General features: G+C 41.2%; 1 non-coding gene across 1 annotated transcript; it reads right to left on the bottom strand.

Moving 5' to 3' along the window:
• Positions 1-311: 311 nt before the first annotated feature.
• LOC148844123 (small nucleolar RNA R71) lies at positions 312-418 on the bottom strand. Its single transcript, XR_016103899.1, has one exon. It is a non-coding gene; the product is annotated as a small nucleolar RNA R71 (small nucleolar RNA).
• Positions 419-5,237: the final 4,819 nt, after the last annotated feature.

The following is a 5,237-nucleotide window of genomic DNA, read 5'->3' as shown; positions in this document are numbered from 1 at the left end:
TCAGGCCAACTATTGCTGCCAATAACTTCGAAATTAAACCGGCCATAATCCAAATGATACAAAATACGGTTCAGTTTTGTGGTATGGCCCATGAGGATCCGAATGCCCATATTGCTAACTTCTTGGAAATCTGTGACACCTTCAAACACAATGGGGTAAGTGATGATGCCATTCGGCTGAGGTTATTCCCATTTTCTTTGAAGGATAAAGCCAAAGCTTGGTTGAACTCATTACCGGCAGGATCTATAGCCACATGGGACGAAATGGCCAGCCGTTTTCTCTCTAAATATTTTCCCCCTTCTAAAACTGCTAAAATGAGGAATGACATCACTACTTTTTTCCAGCAAGAGGGGGAATCTTTATATGAGTCATGGGAACGATACAAGGAGCTGTTAAGGAGATTTCCTCACCATGGCCTCCCCATTTGGCTGCAAGTGCAGACTTTCTATAATGGTCTTACTGACTCAAATAAGACCATATTAGATGCTGCAGCCGGAGGATCCATAAATAATAAAACTCCTGAGGTTGCCCATGCACTTATTGAGGAAATGGCAGCCAACAATTATCAATGGCATTCGGAAAGGACTCAAACTAGGAAGCAGCAAGGCTTGCATAATGTTGACACTTATACAGCACTAGCTGCACAAATAGGAGCACTCAGTAAAAAAATAGATGAAATGCAGATAGCTGCCATGCATGTGCAGCCTCTTAATTGTGAATTGTGTGGGGGAGGCCACATCAGTACAGACTGCCAAGTTGGCAATCAGTTCAGACCATCTACTGAACAAGTTGACTATGTCAGCAATTCGTCAAGACAGCAGGGTTACCAGAGTCACCATACTTTTCATCCAGGATGGAGGGGACATTCAAACCAGTCCTGGCCAAATCAGCATATTTCCAAGCCGTTCCACCAGATTTATCATCAGCCTGAACCGAAATCCAATTTGGAGGAACTGATGACAAAATTTATAGCAGGTGCAGAAACTAGGTTCCAGAACCAGGAAGCCTCAATCAAAAACCTGGAAAACCAAGTGGGGCAATTGGCACAATTAATCTCTTCCAGACTGCCGAGAACTCTTCCAAGCAACACTGAAGTGAATCCACGAGAGCAGGTGCAAGCTATTACCTTAAGAAGTGGAAAAGAGTTGCCTGAGGTAGAAAAGAAGAATTGGGCTGAACCCAGGGCAGAAACAAGCCTTGGAACCAGACAACAGAAGACGGAACAACCAGAAGCACAACAAGGGATGCACCAACAACCACAAGTTCCATTCCCTAACAGGCTGAAGCAACAAAAATTGGAGAAGGAATTTGGTAAGTTTCTTGAAATATTTAAAAGTTTACATATTAATATTCCTTTTGCTGATGCTTTAGCCCAGATGCCACACTATGCAAGGTTTTTGAAGGAATTATTGGCAAACAAAAGGAAACTGGGAGATGTGGCTACAGTTGCATTAAATGAGGAATGTTCTGCTATCCTTCTGAACAAGCTGCCTCAGAAACTCAAAGATCCAGGGAGTTTCACTATTCCTTGTACCATTGGCAGTTTAAAAATTGAAAAAGCTTTATGTGACCTGGGAGCTAGCATCAATTTAATGCCATATTCTATCTTCAAGAAATTGGGGTTGAATGAACCCCAACCCACTAGAGTGGCATTACAATTGGCTGATAGATCCATTAGACATCCTAGGGGGATCATAGAAGATGTGTTAGTTAAAGTTGACAAATTCATTTTTCCAGTTGATTTCATTGTGTTAGACATGCAAGAAGATGTGGAGGTCCCGCTTATCCTAGGGAGACCTTTCCTGGCTACCGGGAAAGCAATGATTGATGTCCAACAAGGACAACTCAGCCTTAGGATACAAGATGAGGAGATAATTTTTAAAATGTCTGATGCTATGAAACATGCACCCTCTAGTGATGATTCTTGTTTTATGATTGATGCCATTGAATTGACAATTGATGAATGCTTCCAGGTAAGTAGAATAACTGATCCTCTTGAACTCTGCCTCCAGCAGGGAGAACTTGAAGAAACAGAAAATGAAAAAATAAACCTCATGATAGCATACCTGAATGATAAGCCTCAATTCAAGGGAAAGGGGTTTCTTAAATTAGAGAACTTAGGCAAATTGCCCGGACCATCAGGTAAGCCATCACCCCAAGAACCCCCCACCCTTGAACTGAAGCAATTACCATCCCATTTAGAGTATGCTTTCCTTGAGGAACCATCAGATCTCCCCGTGATAATTTCCGCAGCACTGAATCCCTTACAAAGAGAAAAATTATTAAGAGTGCTGCGGGAACACAAAAATGCTATAGCTTGGAAGGTAGAAGATATCAAAGGCATTAATCCATCAATCTGCACTCACAGAATTTTGATGGAAGAGGACAGCAAGCCTTCCGTTCAGCCCCAAAGGCGCCTGAATCCCAACATGAAAGAAGTGGTAAAGGCTGAAATAATTAAGTTGTTAGATGCTGGGATCATTTATCCTATTTCTGATAGTTCTTGGGTAAGCCCTGTGCAAGTTGTGCCCAAAAAAGGGGGTACGACTGTTGTTCCAAATGAGAAAAATGAACTCATCCCTACTAGAACCATTACCGGATGGCGTGTGTGTATTGACTATAGAAAATTAAATGAAGCCACCCGGAAGGACCATTTCCCTCTCCCATTTATGGATCAAATGTTGGAGAGGCTAGCTGGGCATGAGTATTATTGTTTCTTGGATGGATATTCAGGGTATAACCAGATACCAATTGCACCAGAAGATCAAGAAAAGACCACTTTTACTTGCCCATATGGAACCTTTGCATACCGAAGGATGCCCTTTGGGTTATGCAATGCCCCAGCAACCTTTCAGCGATGTATGATGTCTATATTTTCTGATATGGTTGAAAAATTTATTGAGATCTTCATGGATGATTTTTCAGTTTTTGGCTCTTCATTTGATGCATGTTTGAATAATCTGGAACAGGTGCTTACTAGATGTAAAGAAACACATCTTGTGTTGAATTGGGAGAAATGTCATTTTATGGTGCAAGAAGGCATAGTGCTTGGACACAAGATCTCTCAAAGAGGTATAGAAGTCGACAAGGCCAAGGTGGAGGCAATTGAAAAATTACCAACCCCAACATCTGTTCGTTCTTTGAGAAGTTTCTTAGGACATGTCGGATTCTATAGAAGGTTTATTAAAGATTTCTCAAAAATTTCCAAGCCATTATCTACCTTGCTTCAGAAAGAAGTGCTTTTTGAATTTTCAACTGAATGTCTTCATGCTTTCAACATCTTGAAAGACAAATTGATCCATGCACCTATCATGATAGCACCAGATTGGACCCTCCCATTTGAATTGATGTGTGATGCGAGTGATTTTGCTATAGGAGCTGTTTTAGGACAAAGAATGAACAAACATTTTCAGCCAATTTACTATGCTAGCAGAACCTTGACTGGACCCCAACTCAATTACACCACCACAGAAAAGGAGCTGTTAGCAGTAATATTTGCACTTGATAAGTTTCGTTCATATCTGATATTATCCAAGGTTGTTGTCCACACAGATCACTCGGCATTAAGGCACTTGCTTACCAAGCAAAACTCAAAACCAAGACTGATCAGGTGGATCCTTTTATTGCAAGAGTTTGACATTGAGATTAGAGACCTGAAGGGTGCTGCAAACCTGGCTGCTGACCATCTCTCCCGGTTGGACACGGTAAGCTCAAAAGAGGAGATAACCAGCAACATTCGAGAAGAATTTCCGGATGAGCAGTTGTACTCAATACAGAAATACTCATATCCTTGGTATGCTGATTTTGCTAATTATCTAGCTGCACAAGTCCTTCCTCCTAACCTTTCATATCAACAGAAAAAGAAATTCTTTTCTGATGTAAAATACTATCTGTGGGAGGAACCCTTTTTGTATAAATTGTGTGCAGATCAGATCATAAGGAGATGTGTCCCCGAGGAGGAGATGGAGTCGGTACTCCAATTTTGCCATGATAAAGAAGCAGGAGGTCATTTTGGAGCTAGTCGCACGGCAGCCAAGGTTTTGCAATCAGGTTTTTATTGGCCCACACTCTTCAAAGATGCCCATCGGTATGTGTCCACATGTGACAAATGCCAAAGATCGGGAAACATTTCCCGACGGAATGAAATGCCCCTTTCCAATATTTTAATCTGTGAAATCTTTGATGTTTGGGGTATAGATTTCATGGGACCTTTCCCGAATTCTTTTGGGAATAAGTACATCCTCGTTGCAGTTGACTATGTATCCAAATGGGTAGAAGCCATGGCTTTACCCACAAATGACTCAAGAAGGGTAGTACACTTCCTAAAGAAGCTATTCTCCCGATTTGGCACTCCGCGAGCTATAATTAGTGATAGGGGAACTCACTTCTGCAATAGCCAATTTGAGAGGTTAATGCAGAAATATGGAATTACACATAAATTAGCTACCCCTTATCACCCTCAAACCAGTGGCCAAGTGGAGTTGGCTAACAGGGAACTCAAAAGAATTCTGGAAAAGACTGTAGCATCCACCAGAAAAGATTGGTCCATCAAATTAAATGATGCATTATGGGCATACAGAACTGCATTTAAGACACCTATTGGCATGTCCCCCTACAGATTGGTCTTTGGTAAAGCATGCCATTTACCAGTTGAATTGGAACACAAGGCCTATTGGGCTCTTAAATTCTTAAATTTTGACATTCAGGCCACAGGGGCTAAAAGGCGGTTGCAATTGAATGAATTGGATGAATTCAGACTTACCACCTATGAGAATGCCAAAGTTTATAAAGAAAGAATAAAAAACTGGCATGATAAGAACTTGCTGAGACGGGACTTTTATGTGGGCCAACAGGTATTGTTATATAATTCCCGTCTCCGCTTGTTTCCAGGTAAGCTGAGATCCAGGTGGTCTGGACCCTTTACCATTTCACAGGTTTTTCCCCATCGGGCTATAGAACTCACCCACCCAGTTCAGGGCACGTTTAAAGTAAATGGTCAGCGCCTGAAACCATATTTAATGGGCAGTACTGTACCCCCTCCATCCACTGTTTATCTAGATAACCAATAATCTCTTATGCTTGCTCATGAACAAGTTAAGGAATCTTTTTGTCATTTATCTTTTTAGAATATTAGTTAGTAAAATAAAGATCTTTTTCTCAAAATTCCAATTCTTTAAGGACTCAGTTCATCATTTTCTTTTCTTCAGTTTGCTCTAGCAAGTGTGACTCCCTAACAC

This window comes from Nelumbo lutea, chromosome 8 (genome assembly GCF_056320005.1).
Source record: "Nelumbo lutea isolate HS-2025 chromosome 8, American lotus-T2T, whole genome shotgun sequence".
Lineage (NCBI taxonomy): Eukaryota > Viridiplantae > Streptophyta > Magnoliopsida > Proteales > Nelumbonaceae > Nelumbo > Nelumbo lutea.
This window is presented reverse-complemented; position numbering and strand designations above follow the sequence as displayed.